The sequence below is a fragment of the Vulpes lagopus genome, chromosome 10 (genome assembly GCF_018345385.1).
Source record: "Vulpes lagopus strain Blue_001 chromosome 10, ASM1834538v1, whole genome shotgun sequence".
NCBI lineage: Eukaryota > Metazoa > Chordata > Mammalia > Carnivora > Canidae > Vulpes > Vulpes lagopus.
Genome location: NC_054833.1, coordinates 88,788,575 through 88,808,891, shown reverse-complemented (window position 1 = coordinate 88,808,891; position 20,317 = coordinate 88,788,575). Strand labels below are relative to the sequence as shown.

At 45.9% G+C, this 20,317-nt stretch overlaps 1 long non-coding RNA gene across 1 annotated transcript; it reads left to right on the top strand.

Moving 5' to 3' along the window:
* The first annotated feature begins 9,055 nt into the window (after positions 1–9,055).
* On the top strand, positions 9,056–11,725 carry LOC121500566. Its single transcript, XR_005990416.1, has 3 exons — positions 9,056–9,252; positions 10,012–10,112; positions 10,449–11,725. It is a non-coding gene; the product is annotated as an uncharacterized LOC121500566 (long non-coding RNA).
* The last annotated feature ends 8,592 nt before the right edge of the window (positions 11,726–20,317 follow it).

The following is a 20,317-nucleotide window of genomic DNA, read 5'->3' as shown; positions in this document are numbered from 1 at the left end:
TGCTGTGTGTGTGTGTGTTTGTTTAAAGCAGTCTGAGTCTTTCCTCATGGCAAGTGTTTGGTGAGTCTTGCACTGGGCTCTGGGCCTGTAAGAGTTGTCCCCAAAAGGGACAAGCGGTGCCTGGCTGGCTCAGTAGGACACACACTTTTCACACTTTTTTTTTTTTTTTCTTAAGATTTATTTATTTATATATTTTTTATTTTATTTTTTTAAGATTTTATTTATTCAGAGACAGAGAGAGAGGCAGAGACACAGGCAGAGGGAGAAGGCAGGCTCCATACAAGGAGCCCGATATGGGACTCGATCCCAGGTCTCCAGGACCACCCCCCCGGGGCTGAAGGCAGGTGCCAAACCGCTGAGCCACCCAGGAATCCCCAAGATTTATTTATTTTAGAGCACAAGCAGGAAGCACAGGGAGAGGAGAGACTCCAGCAGACTCCCTGTTGAGCATGGGGGCGGGGGTGGCGTAATCTCCTGACCCTGAGATCATGACCTGAGCTGAAACCAACTCAGTCATGACCTGAGCTTACCCACTGAGCCACCCAGGCACCCCTTAGTACATGACTCATGATCTTGGGGTTGTAAGTTTGGGCCCCATGTTGGGTGTAGAAGTTACTTAAAAATAAAATCTTTTAAAAAGGGGGGTGGGGGAGGACGAGGAGTTAAGGACATTTCATAAGTCCTTGGGCTAAGCAGGTGAGGCAGAAAGTTGTTGTATCCTTTAGCAGAAGTAGGGTCTGTCTTGGGGGTGGAGCCTGACTTAAGGTTCAGGCATCTTATTTGGGAGAAGGTACAAATGCAGAGCTGTCACAGATGACCTGGAGGTGGTGGCTTCTAGGTCATGTCACCCTGTCCTGCAAACCGGAAAGCCTGCCAGAGTACAGCTAACCATTCTGGGCAAGCTGGAATGTGGCTTCAAAGGTTCTGGGGGAAGCAGGTGAAGGAATGGTTAAAAGGGAACTTCGGGCATCTAGAGGCTTTTGGAACCCTCTTTAGATTCCTGCAATTTAATTACATTCCTCATTTTCACTAATCTTAGTTCAAGTATTCCAAAGTTTCACGTAGTGATCGATACCCACTGTACTGTGTGGTGCAGATGTGAAATAGCATTGCAGAGAGCACTGTTGAGCAGTGAGCACCGCGTGCACGGCCATAGGTTTCCATAGGAGTGAGAGGTGAGCTACTATGGTTGCTGTGTGCCCCTTGAGGGTCTAGGGTTTTATTAGCATTTTCCTTTCAAGTAGTTTGATCAAGTCTGCAATTGTGTTTTAACACCCACTTGGAGGACTAGGAGGCCCCCTTGTGGACGTTCTTGTTCACTGTTTATCAGTCACGATTTAACCCAAGAGGCAGAAGTAGGAAAAGGTGTATCATGAGATTTAGCACAAGGAATTGGCTTCTGAGATTGTGGGGCTCGGCTAGGCAAATCCAAAGTCAGAAAGGGCAGCCAGTCAGAAGGGAAGATGACCAGGCACAAGTGAAGTGTTGATTCACAGGTGCACTTTCTTGGGGAACCTCAGACCCTGCTTTTAGGACTTTCCACCTGATTGAGGGTATCCTGGGTACCCATATATCCAGATGATCCAGGATAGTTTAAACTCATGTGACTAGTGGTTTTAGTTAGGTCTGCAAGATAGCTTCACAGTAATATTTAGTGTTTAATTAACGACTCTATAGTCAGGTTGATAGGCCACAAGCAAGGCCACCACCCATTGTCAACTCAGCAACCGTCCCTAATCTCCAAATAACCCATGACAAAGTCCTATTTCCACCTAATGTGTAATGACTCCTACAGCCAAAGCCACTCTTTCTAGGTGTTGATGACTGGTTTCTATCTGAAAATTGATTCTAGAGGGAAAGGGAATCCTTGAACTGGGCCTCATAACCTTCCTAGAGTTTATTCCAACTGGAAAGCAGCAAGTTAGCATGAGTATTTTCAAAAGTGGTTTAATGTCATTTACTAAACTTTGATTTAAAACAATGGCAGATAAAGGCATTTACCACCCTTCAGTGAAAGGATAAGTGTCCCTTTCACATCTGCACCACCTGTGAAGAAAGCTGCTGGGGGTGCCATGCCCACCCTGGGACAGGTTATGACCCAGCCAAAACAAACCACGTGCATGAGATTGGTTGGCATGTGTAAGCTAGGAAAAACCAGAGGCCAGGGATCCCTGGGTGGCGCAGCGGTTTGGCGCCTGCCTTTGGCCCAGGGCGCGATCCTGGAGACCCGGGATCGAATCCCACGTCGGGCTCCGGGTGCATGGAGCCTGCTTCTCCCTCTGCCTGTGTCTCTGCCTCTCTCTCTCTATCTCTCTGTGACTATCATAAATAAATAAAAATTTAAGAAAAAAAAAAAAACCAGAGGCCAAAGGGCCTTTCCCAAGGAGCCCAATCAAGTAAGACAGGCAGTGTTAATTCTGTCTCCAGAAAACCACCTCTGGGCCTTCTGATGGCCTGTGATGTGAAACCTGTCTGGATCACATGAGTTTACAGGAACTTCAAGTGTTTTTTATTAAGCAGCTTTGTTAGCACTTGGTAGTAGTTTCTGGATTTGGCTTTATGTGCTTTTTTTTTTTTTTTTTTAATTTCCTAGCTCCATGCTAGGCATGGAGCCCAACTTGGGTCCTGAACTCATGACCCTGAGATCAAGACCTGAGCTGATGTCAAGAGTCAAGGTTAATTGGCTGAGCCACCAGGCACTCCCCCCCCCCTTTTTTTTAACTTCATATTACAAATGCTTTTCCACAAAACATGTATTTCTCTTTTTTAAAGATTGTATTTATTCATGAGAGACACAGAGAGGCAGAGACACAGGCAGAGGGAGAAGCAGGCTCCATGCAGGGAGCCCGATGCGAGACTCGATCCCGGGTCTCTAGGATCAGGCCCTGGGCTGAAGGTGGTGCTAAACCGCTGAGCCACCCGGGCTGCCCCTATTTCTCATCTGTGGTTGTCTTCTAACTTCTGCAACTCTGACACCAGAACAAAATCGATGGAAAACTTGGAGCGGTTTGGTTCTCAAACCCGGCTGTACTGGAGAAACACCTGGGGAGCCTGGAAAGCTCCCATTGTCCAGCCGGGCTGGGTCGAAGCTCTGGGTGGGACCCAGAGGGTCCCCGTGTTGAGGCCTGCCAGCTGCCCGCAGCGCGGCTGGGCTCGGGGAGCACCGGTGTGCGGCTAGAGGGCTGGGGGTCAGCCGAGCAGGCGGGGTGAGGATGCCGGCCTTTCCAGGAGACTGGGCAGTGGCCAGGCTTCCCCGGAAATGTTCAATAAATGCCTCCAGGGCTTGGAGCCGGCAGCTGAAGGCTGGGAATGGCGTTCACAGGGTGGGCACCAGCCGTGGAACCTGTAACCAAGGCCTGCTCCTTGACTGAATTCCAGTCCGTCAGCTCTCCTCCCCCATCCCCCACCCTATCCAGGGGGACCCCGGGCCCGCTCCCCCTCAACAGTGGCTGCAACGCAGCCAGTGCCATGGCCAAGAACCCAGATGGAGCCAGACAGGCTGAGATTGTAGCCCTTCTACCAGACAGTTGTGCTCAGCATCCCCATCTGTAAAATGGAGCTGACAATACAGCAGCGGCGGCCCGAGGGTTATCATGTAGTAGCATTGACTGCAATGCTTACGTCGACACGGCCCTGCAGTGAAGCAGTCAGGCCGAGTAGCCTCCCCTAAGAAAAGGTATAGGGCATAAGGGAGGGAGGAGGGCCTTCAGAGTAGATGAAGCACCTGCAACCATGACGAAGCCGAAAGGGAGAGTTTGGGGTCAGCTGCTCAGGGAACCCAGGGCAGAGGATGAGCACCCACTGAGCTGATCTGCAGTTTAGTAACCTTATCCAGGTACCAAGACTTCCTTGAGCCCCTTCTCAATTCCCACCCCCACCCCTATCCCCTGGACTCAGGCAATCTAAGGTTTTTTTTAAAAATTCTAATTAGGGCAGCCCAGGTGGCTCAGTTTAGCACCGCCTTCAGCCCAGGGCCTGATCCTAGAGACCCCGGATCAAGTAGCAGGTCGGGCTCCCTGCATGGAGCCTGCTTCTCCCTCTGCCTGTGTCTCTGTGTCTCAAATGAATGGATGAATGAATAAAATCTTTTTTAAAAAATAAAATTCTAATTAGCTGTCAATCTAAAAAGGAGGTATCTTGTAAAAATTCTACTTTCTGGGATCTAATGGATGGGAAATTAGCTACACTGGGCCTGCATTTGTAGAAGGCAAGCAGTTGGCCATTTTTTTTTTTTTAAGATTTTATTTATTTGGCAGAGAGAGCGAGCACAAGCAGGGGGAGGGCAGAGGGAGAAGCAGGTCCCCCGCTGAGCAGGGAGCCTGACCTGGGGCTCAATTCGAGGGCCCTGGAATCACAACCTGAGCTGAAGGCAGACGCTCGCTCAATCGCCCAATGATCTGAGCTACCCAGGTGCCCCGGCCATTCACTTCTGATGGCAGCAGGGTCCCATTCACCTGCTTCCCTTACGTACCTGTGTGGCTCACCTCAGCTTTCAGTGTGCATCCCCTGGTCCATGGCCCCTTCTGCAGGCTGCTACCTTCCCAGTTCCTTCCTCTTCTATGGAAACCTTCTATCCCCAAGGGCTCTATGAGTTCAGGTCCTCCAAGGCTTCTCTGCCATTGACGACTGATCCCTGGTGCTTTCAGGGACCAAGAACCCCCCAGGATCCACCTTGAACACCTCAGCTTATCCAGACCCAGACATAGCTCTACCCTCTTCCCACTCACCAGCTGAGGGCAGGCCAGCCCGGCCAGGGGCAACCGGCCTCCTCCCTCCAATCTTGCTGCAGAGTGAGGGCTGCTGTCCACTGGGACCAAGGATGACAGCAGGCTCATTTGCATATGTGACCTAAGATTGTAATTAAACCCACACGCCCCAGGGGTGAAAAGTAAGCACATTAATTCAGGAGCAATTAAAAGCCTCCAACATCCTCATCACAGCCACCGCTGCTGAGACTGTTTCTAACTCATGATAGTCGGCTTCTTGAAGGGGGTATCCTCAAGTCTAAGGGGGGCAGATTCCCCAGCCTCCCAGCCCTTCTTAGGACGCCCTGTGCTATTCTGGAGATGTAGCTGTGCAAGGCTGTGCCTAATCTTTTTATTGTGACAAAATATACGTAACAGAATTTACCATTTTAGCCCTTTTCATGCCACAATTCAGTGGCATAAGTATAGCCAAAACATGGGGCCCCTGGGCGGCTCGGTCAGCTCGAAGCTGTCTTCGAGCCCTGGGATCGAGCCCTGTGTCAGGCTCCTGCTCAGTCAGCAGAGGTCTGCTTCTCCCCCTCCCCGTGCTCATGCTTGTTCTCTCTCTCCATTCTCTCTCTAATAACTAAAATCTTTTTTTTTTCAAATAAGTAAAATCTTAACAAAAAGTATAGCTCAAACATTGTATATCACCATTATCTATTTCCAGAACTTTCTGTGTCCCAGACAGAAATGCTATACTCGTCCAGCAGTGACTCCTCGTTTTCTCCATTTATTCTACTTTCTGTCTTTGTGAATTTGCTGTTTTAGATATCTCATCAAAGGGGACTTGTATAATTTTTATCTTTTTTGATCTGCCTTATTTCTTTTAGCATAACGTTTTCAAGGCTTATACATGTTGTAGTGTGTGCCAACACTTCATTCCTTTTTACAGCTGAATAATACTCCATTTTGTGGGGGTGCCTGGCTGGCTCATTTGGTGGAGCATGCAACTCTTGATCTGAGGGTCGTGAGTTTGAGTCCCATGTTGGGTATAGAGCTTATGTAAGTAAATAAATAAAAACTTAAAGAAATAAAGTGATTATGTATTTTTTTAAATATTCCATTTTGTGGGTGTACCATATTTGTTTATTCATCTGTTGATGGACACTCACCTGTTGATGTTCTACCTGATGGAATAGGTGTTTCTACCTTTTGACCATTGTGAATAGTGCTTCTGTGAACGTGGGTGTGCAAATATCTGAGTCCCTGCTTTCAGTTCTTTTGGGGTAGGTACTGAGCAATGGATGCTGGGTCATAGGGGAACTGTCTATGTCACTTTCTGAGCATCTGCCACACTATGTTCCATGGGAACTGTGCCATTTTACATCCTGTGGTAATGGTTCCCATTCCTCTATGTTCTCATCAACATTTTTTCTCTCCCATTTTTTCATTAGGGTCATCTCAGTAGGTGGGATCTCATTGTGGCCTCGATTTGCATTTCCTTCATGACTAGTGTCCAGCATCTTCCCATGTGCTTGTCGATCATTTGTTAATCTTTTTTGGTGAAATGTCTTTTCAGGTGATTTGGCTATTTCTTAATTTCTTTGTCTTGTTGAGTTCTAGAGTTCTTTATATTTTCTAGGTACTATCAGATACATGTCTTGCAAATATTTCCTCCTATTCTGTAGTTTGTTTGTTTTTTTCACTTTTTTTGATTTTGATTGTGTCCTTTGATGCACAAAAGTTTCTCATCTTTTTTTTTTTTTTTTTTGGTTAAAGATTTACTTGCTTATTTGAGAGAGAGCCGGGGGAAAGGGCCGAGGGAGAGGGAGAGAGAAAAACCTCAAGGAGACTCCCCTCTGAGTGCAGAGCCTGATGCAGGGCTGGATTTCAGGACCCTGAGATCATGACCTGAGCCAAAAACCAAGTCGCTCAACCAACTGAGCTATCCAGGCACCCCACAAAAGTTTCTCATCTTGATGAAGTCTAACTTGTTTGTTGCTTGTGCTTTTGGTGTGATGGTCCAGAAACCATTGCCAAATCCAAGGTTATGAAGTTTTGTCCCTATGTTTTCTCCTAAAAGTTTAGGGTTCTAACGCTTACATTTTGATGTCTGGTCCATTTTCAGTTACTCTCTATCCATGATGTAAGGGAAGGGTTCAACTTCATTCTTTTACATGTAGATGTCCAGTTTTCCCAGTACCATTTGTTGAAAACACCATCTTTTCTCCACTGAGCAAGTAGTCTTGGCTCCCTTGTCAAAAGTCAACTGAGGGGCTCCTGGGTGGGTCAGTCAGGGAAGTGTCTGCCTTTGGCTTGGGTTGTGATCTCTGAGTCCTGGGATCAAGTCCCACATTGGGCTCCCTGCTTAGCAGGGAGCCTGCTTCTCCCTCTCCCGCTGCCCCTCCCCCTGCTCGTGCTCTCGATCTCTCTCTCTCTCAAATAAATAAATAAAATCTTAAAAAAGGAGGGAGGCCTGGTTGCTCAGTTGGTTGAACGTCACACTCTTGGTTTCAGCTCAGGTCATGATCTCATGGGTCATGCGATGGAGCCCTGAGTGGTGGCTCCACACTCAGCTGAAAGATTCTCTCCCTCTTCCCTTCCCTCCACCTTCTCTCTCTCTCTCTCTTTCAAATCAATCAATCAATCAATCAATCTTTAAAAAAAAAAAAGTCGATTGACCTTACACACAAGGGTTTCCTTCTAGGTTCTGCACTTTGTCCTCTTGCCAGTGCCATGCCAGCTCTGTATGGCACTGGCATGATGAGTGCTCACAGACTCCCTTTCCCCAAGGGCTGACATCTCAGCTACCTCAACCTTATAAGGAAGGGACCCTGGGACACCTGGGTGGCTCAGCGGCTGAGCACTTGCCTTCTGCCCAAGGCATGATCCTGGAGTCCCGGGATCGAGTCCCGCATCTGGCTTCTGCATGGAGCCTGCTTCTCCCTCTGCGTGTGTCTCTGCCTTTCTCTCCGTGTCTCTCATGAATAAATAAAATCTTAAGAAAAGAAAAGAGCCCTCAGGGGGCGGTCGGGGCTGTGAATTTTAGCTGAGTTTAATCCTGGCGGGGCCTAGGAAAGTCAGCACGAATGAAAGCTTCAACCTGCCTGCGCCTGTGGGACCAGGCCTCCTGGCCTGGCCGCGGCACTGAAGGGCCGCACGGCCTCCCCTCGCCTTCTGCGGACGCAGCTCCGGCAGCCTCTGGCCCGTGCGCAGGATGCCCTCCGTCCACCATCCTTGGGTGAAGTCAGAGGCAGGGCTAGGGGAGGCACGGGGGGCACAGGGTGCAAGGAGGAGCTTCTCTCCGTGAATCTCATTCTCAATCGTAGTGTGGTGGCTCATGACTTTCCAAAGGAGGTGGGAAAGATGACTCTGCGGGCACCTGCGTGTAAAGCTCTGTAGGAAACCGTAATAAACATAACAGGGAAGAAAGCCTCCTGGACGAGTTGCCAGGAAGGAAACGGAGACCTTGAGAGGAGTCCTGGAGGACCGGGGCCCTGCTCCCCGTGCCAGGCTCAGAGCCCCTGAGGACAGAAGGATGGGTCACCCCCACCTCCGCCGGACAAGGACAAAACCAGCAGGCCCGCGCCGAGCTGCAGCACAGAAGCTTGCCCATAACTAGGTCGGCGGGAGCCACACCGGCTGGCCCCCAGGGCACAGGCAGGCTGCCCGGGCAAGCGGCGGCCTGTGCGGGGTGGGGGTGCGGGGCAGCTGGGTGCTCCCTGAAACCAACATGCTGCTTTGCCCAGATCCTGCAAAAACAGGCAGGGACCCTTTTGCTCAGGACTTCACAGCAAGAACAGAGGGGCCAGATGGAGGTGCCAGGCTCCCGTCTGTGCTCAGCCTGGCTGCCCGGGGCTCCGGAGGGAGAATTCGGGGGCCAGGACCTCGACAGGGCTGCCGGGCCTGCCTGTGCCCTGGAACCGTGGCTCCTCGTGGGGCTCCGCTTCCTTCTTCCCTTTGCTGAGAGCCTTCAGGGAAAGGGGGTTGCCTTTGCCAGAGGGGTTGCTTTCCTTTCCTCCTCCTCCTTTGCTTATAAGGGCCAGAGGAACTGAATGCTTTGTTGATTTGTTTCAAATTTTTGTTTAAATTCTAGTTAGTTGGGCAGCCCAGGTGGCTCAGCGGCTTAGCGCCGACTTCAGTCCAGGGCGTAATCCCAGAGACCCGGGATCAAGTCCCACATCAGGCTATCGGCGTGGAGCCTGTTTCTCCCTCTGTGTCTCTCTCTCTGTCTCTCATAAATAAATAAAATCTTAAAAAAAAAAAAAAAAAAAAAAGAAAGAGAATGGAAGAGAAAATGCATGTGAATCTGAACCATTTTTTTAATAAGGAAAAAACTGACCACCCTTCTGTCTCCAGGCATTAAATGGGTTTTTTGCTCTGCTGAGCTCTCTGTATCTCTTCTGGAATACGGCCTCCCAGAGGACTCAACCCTCTGTCCCTCCGACTGCTGGTCTTCACGGCTTTCCATCTGTTGCCTCCCACAGACCCTCTGCCACCTGAGTCATCAGCCCACGGCTGGGGTGGGGTGCAAGGCATGGCCCCACCCCTGAAACGCCAACGTGTGAGTGTCGGAGCCGGGATCGTGATGTTCTGGACCCGTTATAGCAGCAAGCCTGATTAGCGTTTGCTCAGATCTTTGCAAGGCAGAAAGCCCATATAGGGGCAGCCCAGGTGGCTCAGCGATTTGGTACCTTCAGCCCAGGCGTGATCCTGGAGAGCGGGGATTGAGTCCCACATCGGGCTCCCTGCATGGAGCCTGCTTCTCCCTCTGTCTGTGTCTCTGCCTCTCTCTCTCTCTCTGTGTCTCTCATGAATAAATAAATAAATAAAATCTTACAAAAAAGAAAGCCCATATAAGTACATTACCTATAGCCTATAGCTACTTATCCCATTGCCATCACAGGTTCCTACCATTTTTGCTTTTAAAAAAAAAAAAAAAAAAGTTTTTTTCAGTTTTCTTGAGATATAATTGGCATACCCAAGCCTTTTTTTTATTTTTAAGTAAACTCTACATCCATTGTGGAGCTTGAACCCAGGACCCTGAGACTAAGAGTCACACGCTCCATCAACTGAGCTAGCCAAGTGCCCTCATTTTTGCTTCTTAATCATGCAGGATTAGCTGAAAGAGTCAGATGTGGAAGAAAGGAATGAGGGGGGAGGTATCTAGCTATGAATGGGTTAAAGTTTGTATTCTCTCTAATATTGCCCTCAGGTGAACCTGACTTGTCCACGAGTTAATCAAGCAAGAAAATATCTTCAATATCTTGAGCTATTAATATTTGTGCTGTTCTTTTTCCCACTCCCTTTGCTCCTCCCTTAGGAAGAGGATCCATGTTGTTTCAAGAATATGAGAAGTATGGTAAGAATGTAAAGGCCAAGGAACAATCAATATCTCCCTTTTGAGGACTCAGCAGGAAAAAGGTAAGGAAGCATCAGGCTTTATGTCACTCTGAGAGAATTGGGAAGAGGACAAGGAGAGAAGGGGCACCCCCAGGCTCTGCCCAGACTATGGGAAAATCCCCAGGGGCTGGGGCAGGGAGGGAGGATGATGCTGGGGGTTACCTGGGAAGAGGTTGTAGAGCAGAGGTACAAAATGGGTTAGCCCTGGGAGCCCTCCCAGCAAGCAACCCCACCCAAGGGACACTGTGATGCATCTGATATTGGGGTGGGGGGGTGATGTGTTAGTTTCCAATGGTTGCCATAACAAATGACCACAAACTAGGTGGCTTAAAACAACAAAAATTTATTCTTTCACAGTCCTGGGGTCCAGAGTCCAAGATCAAGGTGTCAGCAGGGTGGTGCTCAGTCTGAAGCCTCCAGGGGAAGCTCCTCCCTTACCTTCTCCAGCATTTCTGGGCATCCCTGAGCATGTAGATGCATCACTCCCATCTCTGCTCTTGTCACCATGTGGCCTTCTGTTATCTCTGTGTTTCTTCTGCGTCTCTGAATTACTCTTTTCCTATAAGAAGCCCAGTCATTGGATTTAGGTCCCATTTCAGTAGGACCTCATTTTAACTTGATGACATCTCCAAATCAGGTCCCATTCACAGGTCCTAGGGGCTAGGATTTGGACATAGCTTTTTTGGGGAAATGATCCAACCCATAACAGGGCCTTTCAGACAGAAGAGGACAAATGCCAATGCTCCAGGGTGCCAAGCCTATTATCTGTGTGAATAACAGCCAGGAGGCCAGTGTGGCTGGAGCAAAATGGGCCAGATGGAGAGCAGTGGAGAATGAGGCCATAGAGAAAACACAGGGCCAGATCATGTGGGACTTTGTAGGCCCCTAATAAATCCTCTGGTTTCTCTCTGAATGAGTTGGAAGCCAGTGGATTCGTTTGAGGGGAGAAAGGAAAAATTGTTTGAAACTCAAGTTTTCAAACAATTGCTCTGGTGGCTCCACTGAGAATAGACCGAGGGTTGGGGATGAGGAAGCTACTAATATAATTCAGGGAAGAGAGCACCAAGCTCTGGACCAGGGCAGAACCACTGCAGGAGGTTAGAAAAGTGGTCAGAGCCTGAATCAATTTTGAAGACAGGATTGGCCAACAGGTTGGATGTGGGGTATGAAAAAGAGGCAGATCAAGAATGGTTCTGAGGTTTTTGGCTCAAACACCTGGAAGGATGGAGCTGCCATCAACTGAGATGAGGAAGTCCAGGAAGGAGCATGTCTGAGGGAGGGAAAGCAGGAGTTTGGTTTGGGGCCTAACTGGTTTAAGATGCTGCTGAGACTATGCCACGAAGGCCTGCCCATCTTTGAGTTTGGAGCTCTGGGAAGAGGGCTGGGCTGGAGTGTCCATCTGGGAGTTGTCAGCATGTACTTTCATGTCAAGCTATAAGTACAGGTGCTGCACCTAGGCTCTGAATGTAGAGAGAGAAGAGAAAAACCCGAGGTCGGGGCCCTGAGGCAGTACATTTGCAAGTTGGAAGACTGAAAGGGGAAACGGTCACCTACATTTCCCCCAGGTTTAAGTATTTTTGCTATAGTTAACTATTTATTGGGGCAGTCCGGGTGGCTCAGTAGTTTAGCGCCGCCTTCAGCCCAGGGCATGATCCTGGAGAGCCGGGATTGAGTCCCATGTCAGGCTCCCTGCATGGAGCCTGCTTCTCCCTCTGCCTGTGTCTCTGCCTCTGTGTGTGTGTGTGTGTGTGTGTGTGTGTCTCATGAATAAATAAATAAAATATTTTTTTATTTTTTTAATAAAATCTTTAAAAAAAAAAACTATTGAAGTAATGTCTACATCCAACGTGGGGCTTGAACTCATGACACCAAGACCTAGAGTCGCATGCTCTACTGACTGAGCCCACCAAGCGCCCCACCCCATGTTCCATTTAACTCTTTAAATAATTAACGTTTTATCTTGTGTGTGATGAGAAATAGGATTCTACACTGGCTTTCCGTCCCCCAGACAGTCATAGGAGATAACTACTTTATCTGGAAGGACCCTTCCTGGCCTAATCCCTGGCTTAATAATTATTGATTAACCATTCTACCATACAGCCATGGCTTCACTGGCAAAATCACAGTACAAGATGACCCATTCAGACCCGCCCTCAGACGTACAGCACAGCCTACTTACCAGCCTCAAAGGAACGCCAGGCAGTTAGTGAAATGCAGAGCATCAAGGGGCCTTCCAAGGTATGTGCTGGATCCAAAGTGAGGCTCTGCTCCCAGGAAAAAGTCTTGCATAGGCAGGGAACAAATATTTGTGTAACGGACCAATTATTATAGATAGCTCTGACGCTCTTATCCTTTGTGGATAAGTAAAAAGGTCGAGATTTTGAGTCAAGATGTGAATGAAGGAATCACTTTGCTCTTTTTAATAAGCATCAAAATCGATTTGTGAAAAAAAAAAATCGATTTGTGTTCCTCCGTAAGGGACAGGTTGACAAAGAGGCCATTGGCCAGAATCACACTGATGTGGCTAATGCATCCCTAATGCATTTCCTTAGTTCAGGGAACAGTCCTATAGACATTGAATGCATTTCATTCTTTGGAACGATTTATTGCATTTATATGATCCCCTTAGAATTTTTGTGCTTTTGACTGGTTTCACTAAAAACAGAAAATATTTTGTTATGAAAAATATCTTTTGATATTTTTCCCATTTCTTCATCTTTCCTTTTTTTCTTTTTTTTTTTCATCTTTCCTTTTTTTCTATATGAAGGTATTCTTTTGGAAAATTGCATCTATATTTATTGAGAAAGATTGCATTCTCAGTTTGAGAATTTAAGAATTACGTATTGTCAGATAACTTATTTGATACTAAAATTAGGGTTACAATTCTAGTTTTATTTATTCAATGCTAGAACACAGCATTAACTAAAGCACATTTTATTTGATTATGCTGTGCTAAAAAATGGAGATGTGTTAGCTAGACAATGACTTGTTTTCAACATACCCTATGCTATGTTACTCCACGTTAGAAATGAAGGCACTTTTGGGTGTGCATTAATGACAAGCAACTACAACTTAGATTTCTAGTTTCTGAGATTTATAATGAAAAGAAGATGATTTTTATTTTTATTAAAGATTTTTATTTATTTATTCATAGAGACACACACAGAGAGAGAGAGAGAGAGAGAGAGAGGCAGAGACACAGGCAGAGGGAGAAGCAGGCTCCAGCAGGGAGCCCGACGTGGGACTCGATCCCGGGTTTCCAGGATCACACCCCAGGCTGCAGGTGGCACTAAACCGCTGCGCCACAGGGGCTGCCCAAGAAGATGATTTTTAAAAATCAGTTTACCATATTATGAATGTCATATCTCTTTGACAAGCTGGTATTATTTGGAATGAGGAAATGCTGAAGGGTATCTGGTTAAGGCAGTGTGTTTATAATCTGAAGCTTCCATATCCTGAATCAGATCTTTGTCAACAAATAATGGTGACACAAAAATATTTGTGAAATTATTTGTAAATTAGCCAAGTTAAAAATGGGCCAAATGATCCTATAAAGACTTTGACCTTTTAGACAAGCACTATTAAATAATGAACTGTAAAATAGAGATGACCATAATACATTGATGCATAATGATCGTAATGTAAGTACCATCTTAATAGTCTTGGCATCCATCAGAAAACCTATAACTTCTATGACATCGTGAAGAGGCTGTTTTGGACTCAGACCAAAATAAGTTAATTAAATTGTGATATTTTACCAGATAAAAACCAAGAGTGAACTACTTTTTATTGCTGCAAGGTATAAATAGAATACATAAATAGGGATCTGGGGGGATATGCAATTAAATCCCACTAGGTGGAGGGTTGGGGGGTGGGGGGAAGACCTCCTTTGGCCATAAGCAGTTGCAGCATTTGTGAATTTGAAGGTGCACCAATACCATCTTTGGAAGATAAATATCCTTTTCCAGAAATGGCCATGACATATTTTTGTTGTCCCACAAAATATGCAAAAATAAGTGATGAGTTATTTCCAACATTTGTTCAACTGAAGTTTTTTTTTAATTGTTTCTGTGCTGTATATTTTGGTGTTTAGATGACAAATCAATCTGCTAATTTTCTCTGCTCAGAAGCCTCCAAAAATAATGTGGTTTGGGCCAGTGAAGCTGATTAATGAACATGACCATGAAAAGGCAAATAACTGAACTATTTGGTTATTATGAAATTGAACTTTAGATAGTTGGTGAAACCATGACAAGACTTTATTTATCTCAAAAGAAAAAATACACACACACACACACACACACACATATATATACTTTTTTTTGCTGTTTATTTCCAATTAGAAAAACCTTGTTTACCTAGACCTGAGTTTAGTCCACCAAGATCCATCCAATATATGTTCAAGTGTTAAAATATGTAGAATTTTATTATTTATTTATTTATTTTAAAAGATTTTATTTATTTATTCATGAGAGACACAGAGAGAGAGGCAGAGACACAGGCAGAGGGAGAAGCAGGCTCCATGCAGGGACTCGATCCCAGGCTCCAGGGTCACACCCTGGGCCGAAGGCGGCGCTAAACCGCTGAGCCACCCGGGCTGCCCAAATACGTAGAATTTTAAAGATCACTGTCACAAGGTTTGTATTTATCCGAACATTTGGTTGTTCTGGACAAAATGGAGAGTGAAAGCACAAAGTCTCTGTCTTTTGGTGGCCCCCGCCTGCCCCTACGGCCCTGAATTATTCTGTTATTTGATGACTACTGCAGGCGGAGGTCATTCTTCACATGACTTCTGAATAAATTAGCTGTTTCATGCACATCTGGTTTCAGGTCATGAGGCATTGGCATGAAAAGCTCAGGGCTGAGCAAGGTCCTGTCCACAAATGTGCGGAGCATCGTGCAGAAAGACTTGTCCTGTGTGCAGAAGTGGGAGAAGTAGCTTGATTTCAAAGTCCACATATAGCCGAGAGAGAAAGCCTCTAAGTCAGCGTTCCTGGGATGACCTTTCCCTCTTGCAGGGGTTAGCAATCTTCTTGGAGTCATGGATCCCCTTTGAAAACCTGAAGAGCACTATGGCTCCTTCTCACGAAACATGTGCATGTGTCGGGTGCACACACACCTCTGCGTGTATGCATGCACACTCACGCTTACTTCATACCAACTCCAGGAGGCCATGGGCCCCCTAGACTTCCTCAGCATTGCAATTACATGTTGCCTTTGATGTTGGGGAAAAAAGCTCTCTTAAAATATGGGCCACACCCTTTATATCACTTTTTTTAATTAAAAATTTTTTTAAAGATTTTATTTATTCATGAGACACACACACACACACAGAGGCAGAGACACAGGCAGAGGGAGAAGCAGGCTCCGTGCAGGGAGCCCGACCGCGGGACTTGATCCTGGGTCTCCAGGATCACGCCCTGGGCTGAAGGCGGCGCTAAACTGCTGAGCCACCCGGGCTGCCCAATAAATCACTTTTTTTTTTAAAAGTAGGCTCCATGTCCAACGTGCGGCTTGAACTCATGACTCTGAGATCAAGAGTTATATGCTCTACTGACTGAGCCAGCAGCCAGGTGCCCCTAAATCACTTTTTAAAATAATGAGTGCTGGGGTAGCTGGGTGGCTCAGTCGGTTAAGCATCCGCCTTTGGCTCAGGTCATGATCTCGGGGTCCTGGAATACAGCCCAGCATCAGGCTCTCCACTAAGTGGGGAGTCTGCTTCTCTCTCTTCCTCTGCCCCTCTCCCCTGCTCAGGCTCTCACTCACTCTCTGTCTCTCTCAAACGAATAAATACAAAAACATTTTTAAAAAAATAAAATAAGGGCAGCCCTGGTGGCTTAGCAGTTTAGTGCCCCCTTCAGCCCGGGGCATGATCCTGAAGACCCAGGATCGAGTCCCACATCAGTCTCCCTGCATGGAGCCTGCTTCTCCCTCTGCCTGTGTCTCTGCCTCTCTCTGTGTGTCTCTCATGAATAAATAAATAAAATCTTTAAAAAAAATAAAAATGAAATGAATGTTGTGCACAAGCCAATTTAGAGGAACTATGTTTGGGGCACCTGGCTGGCTCAGTCGGTAGAGCATGCAACTCTTGATCTCAGGGTTGTGAGTTTGAGCCTCATGTTGGAGAGAGTTTACTTTAAAAAAAAGATAAATAAAGGACCTTTACTTCATAATGTAACTAAGTCTAGAGCAGTGTCTAGTGTAGACTAACTAGTTGGTTTGCTCTAGTTACTTGCTTTTGCCCCTCCCCTAAACATTTGTTCTGTGGCTCTGTGGTTCTAGGAACCCCCACAGGGAGTCAGGAAGCTGGGGCTTAGCCCAAGACTAAGGGAAGGGTCCTTCCTACCCTTGGTCTTCAGTTTCCTCGTCTATAGAAAAGAAGGGATTTGGATAAGTCAGCAGTTCTCAAGGGACCCTTTTTTGGGGTTTGCAAGGTCAAAAACATTTCACAACAAACCAAGATGCTATTTGCCTTAATCACTATGGCGAGTGCACAGTGGGGTTTAGCAGAGGCTATGTGACCTGTGATGAGGTCATTGTTCTGACAGTGTGCAGAACGTGAGTTTGTGTATTCTTGTGTTTCAAAGACAATGTGATACACGTCAGAGGGTAAAACCCACTGAAACAAAAGCTCTTTGGCTTATTCTCTTGGTTTCCTTAGCTCTAACAAAGTACCACAAACCGGGTGGCTTAAGACAATAGAAATGTATTGTCTTATATCTCTGGAGGCTAAAAGTCCCAAGCCAAGGTGTTCATAGGGTTGTTTCTTCTTTTTTCAAATCGTTTTTTAGAGAAGGAGAAAGAGTGCTTCCGAACATGAGGGGGGTGGTCAGAAGGAGAGGGAGAGAGAGAATGAGAAGCAGGCTCCACAGCCAGTGCAGAGCCCCACTCAGGGCTTGATCCCACTTCCCCAAGACCATGACCTGAGCCAAAATCAAGAGTTGGATGCCCCCCGCTCAAAAAAAGAATTGGATGCCCAACTGACTGGGCCACCCAGATGCCTTTATTTATTTATTTATTTATTTATTTATTTATTTATCTATCTATCTATTTATATTATTTATTTATTTTTAAAGATTTTATTTATTTATTCCTGAGAGACATAGAGAGAGGCAGAGACATAGGTAGAGGGAGAGGGAGAAGCAGGCTTCCTGTGGGGAGCCTGATGTGGGATTAGATCCCAGGACCCTGGGATTATGACCTGAGCCAAAGGCGGATGCTCAACCACTGAGCCACCCAGGTGTCCTATTTATTTTTTTTACAAAATTTTATTTTTCAATAATCTCTATACCTAGTGTGAGGCTCCAACTCACAACCCTAAGGTCAAGAGTCACAGGTGCCCCTAACTGAGCCAGCCAGACACCCAAAGGGCTGCTTCCTTTTGAGGGTGCTGAAGGAGAATCTGTTGCAGGCCTCCCTCCTCACTCCTGGTGGCTGCCAGCCATACTCGGTGTCCCTTAGCTTGTAGACACATCGCTCAAATCTCTGCCCCCATCTTTACATGCCATCTCCCTGAGTCTCTGCATCTTTAGATGGCTATCTTCTTATGAGGACATCCTTCATGTTGGATTAGGGCCCACTCTACTCCAGTATGACACTATCTTAACTCATTACCACTGCAACAACCTTATTCCAAACAAAGTCACATTCTGAGGGACTAGAGGTTAGGATTTCCACATATCTTTTTTGAGGGACATAATTCAACCTAAACAGTAATTAATAATATTTAAGATCGTGGGGCACTTGGGTGGCTCAGTTGGTTCAGCATCTGCCTTTGACTCAGGTCATGATCCTGGGGTCCTGGTATCGAGCCCCATGTGGGGCTCCTTGCTCAGCAAGGAGCCTGCTTCTCTCTCTCCCTCTGCCCCTCCCCCTCACTTGTGTTTTCTCTCTCTCTCAAATGAATAAAATCTCTCAAATGAATAAAATGAATAATAATAAAATTAAAGATTTTATTATTATATATATATAACATATATTATATTATATTAAATATAAATAATATTTAAGATCCTGAGACTGAAGAGTCTGACTAGATGATTTCAGGGGTTCTACCCAGATAAAGCATTATAAGATTCAAAGGTAAGGGGCACCTGGGTGGCTCAGTCAATTAAGCGTCTGCCTTCAGCTCAGGTTGTGATTCCGGGGTCCTGGGATCAAATCCTGCATCTGGCTCCTTGCCCTTGGAGAGTCTGTCTCTCTCTCTCGTGAATGGATAAATAAAATCTTTATTTAAAAAAAAAGATTCTAAGTGTCTTTTAATGGTAACAATAAATTTATTTATTATACTATTTAATGGTAATAATAAATTCTGCTTTATTAAAAAAAGATTCTAAGCGTCTTTTAATGGTTAAGGTAAATTTTAATGGATTCAGACTTGGCTTCTGCTAACCTTGTATTTTTCTCACTCTCAGGTTTCTTGATATTTGTATCTTCACACCATCCTAAGGATCTCGTACAGCACTAGTAGCCTTGACTGAATGGGACTGTATCATTTTTTGGTTACTTCCATGAATACCATGCTAATGATTTGCAGATGCTTATATTTCTCTTCTAAGGATCAACATATCTGTTTAAAAAACCGTGCTATAAACTGAGGGTATTAACTGTCAATCATTCCTCCAGGGTAATTGGAGGCAAAGACACCAGGAGTGCCTGGATGGCTCAGTTGGTCAAGCATCTGACACTTTTTTTTTAAGAGAGGGAGAGAGGAGAAGGGAGGGGCAGAGGAAAAGGGAGAGAGAAAATCTTAAGCAGGCTTCATACCCAGCATGAGCCCAATGCCCGGCTTGATCTCACAACCCTGAGATCATGACCTGAGCCAAAAGCAACAGTTGGACACTTAACTGACTGAGCCACCCAGGTGCCCCAAGTGTCCAGCTCTTGATCTTGGCTCACATCTTGATTTGAGCTCAGGTCTTGATCTCAGGGTCGGGAGTTCAGGCCTCTCCTACACCCCAAAAAAAGGGAAGCGACGACACCAGAGTCTTTTGAGGGCAGATGAAAATTTTTTCTCCACATTAAACAGGTTTACATTTCAAAGAGTTGTTCCTAAATCTTAAACCCCTTTCAGTTCAGCTTTGAGACTATGGAATCCTATGGAAAGCAAATGCAACCTTTGTTTACCGAGTAAAGGGCAGTTGTCATTTCTCTACTGTTGCTAGCTTTACTCTGCTGCTGAAAAAAAAAATCCAAGTTGAGTGGCAGGGATTTGTCTTAAAATGCACAGTAGAAGGGGCGCTTGGCTGGGTCAGTTGGAAGAACATGTGACTCTTGATCTTGGGGTCATGAGTTTAAGCCCCATGTTGGATATAGAGCTTACTTTAAAAAAAACGTATGATAGAGAAAGAGAAAGTGGCTTTTTGTAATATTATGAGGATATTTGGCTATTATTTTTCTTTTAAAAAAATATTTTATTTTTAAGTAATCTTCATACCCAATGTGGGTATACAAACCCAAAATCAAGAGTTACATAATCCACTGACTGAGCTAGTCAGCCGCCAGAGCTAGTATTTTTCTTAAAAATTAAAAAAAAACTTTTTCTTAACAAGCTAAGTATAGGACATAATAGACAAATAGATATTTATTTATTTATTTATTTTTTTATTTATGATAGTCATACAGAGAGAGAGAGAGAGGCAGAGACACAGGCAGAGGGAGAAGCAGGCTCCATGCACCGGGAGCCCGATGTGGGATTTGATCCCGGGTCTCCAGGATCGCGCCCTGGGCCAAAGGCAGGCGCCAAACTGCTGCGCCACCCAGGGATCCCGACAAATAGATATTTAAAAATATTTTATTTATTTATTCATGAGAGACAGAAAAATGATGTAGCAGAGAGACTGGAGAAGGCTGAGTAATATTCATGAGTATGGGAAGGAAAGGGTCAAAGCAGAGGGCTGGGCTTCCACAGGACCCTTGGTGATTCATCTGTAATAGCAGGCAAGGAAGCCAGAGGGTGGGTTCAGAAATGGATAGATAGATGTGGGGAGTGGGCAGTCTGTGGACTTTCTCTGCTCATTATGTCAATAATCACGGTGACCTTGGAAAGAAGGGAGGAGGTGTTGGAGGTTTGAGGAGGGAGGAATGGATGTGAGATTACTGGCTGGAGCACTGGGGGAGAAATGAACCTGGGTAAGTATCCTATGATTGCCAAGGGCATTAAAAGTCCACTTGAGGTTTGTGGTCATGGATTTAAAATAAAATCAGGCAGTGTGATGCCAAAAGAG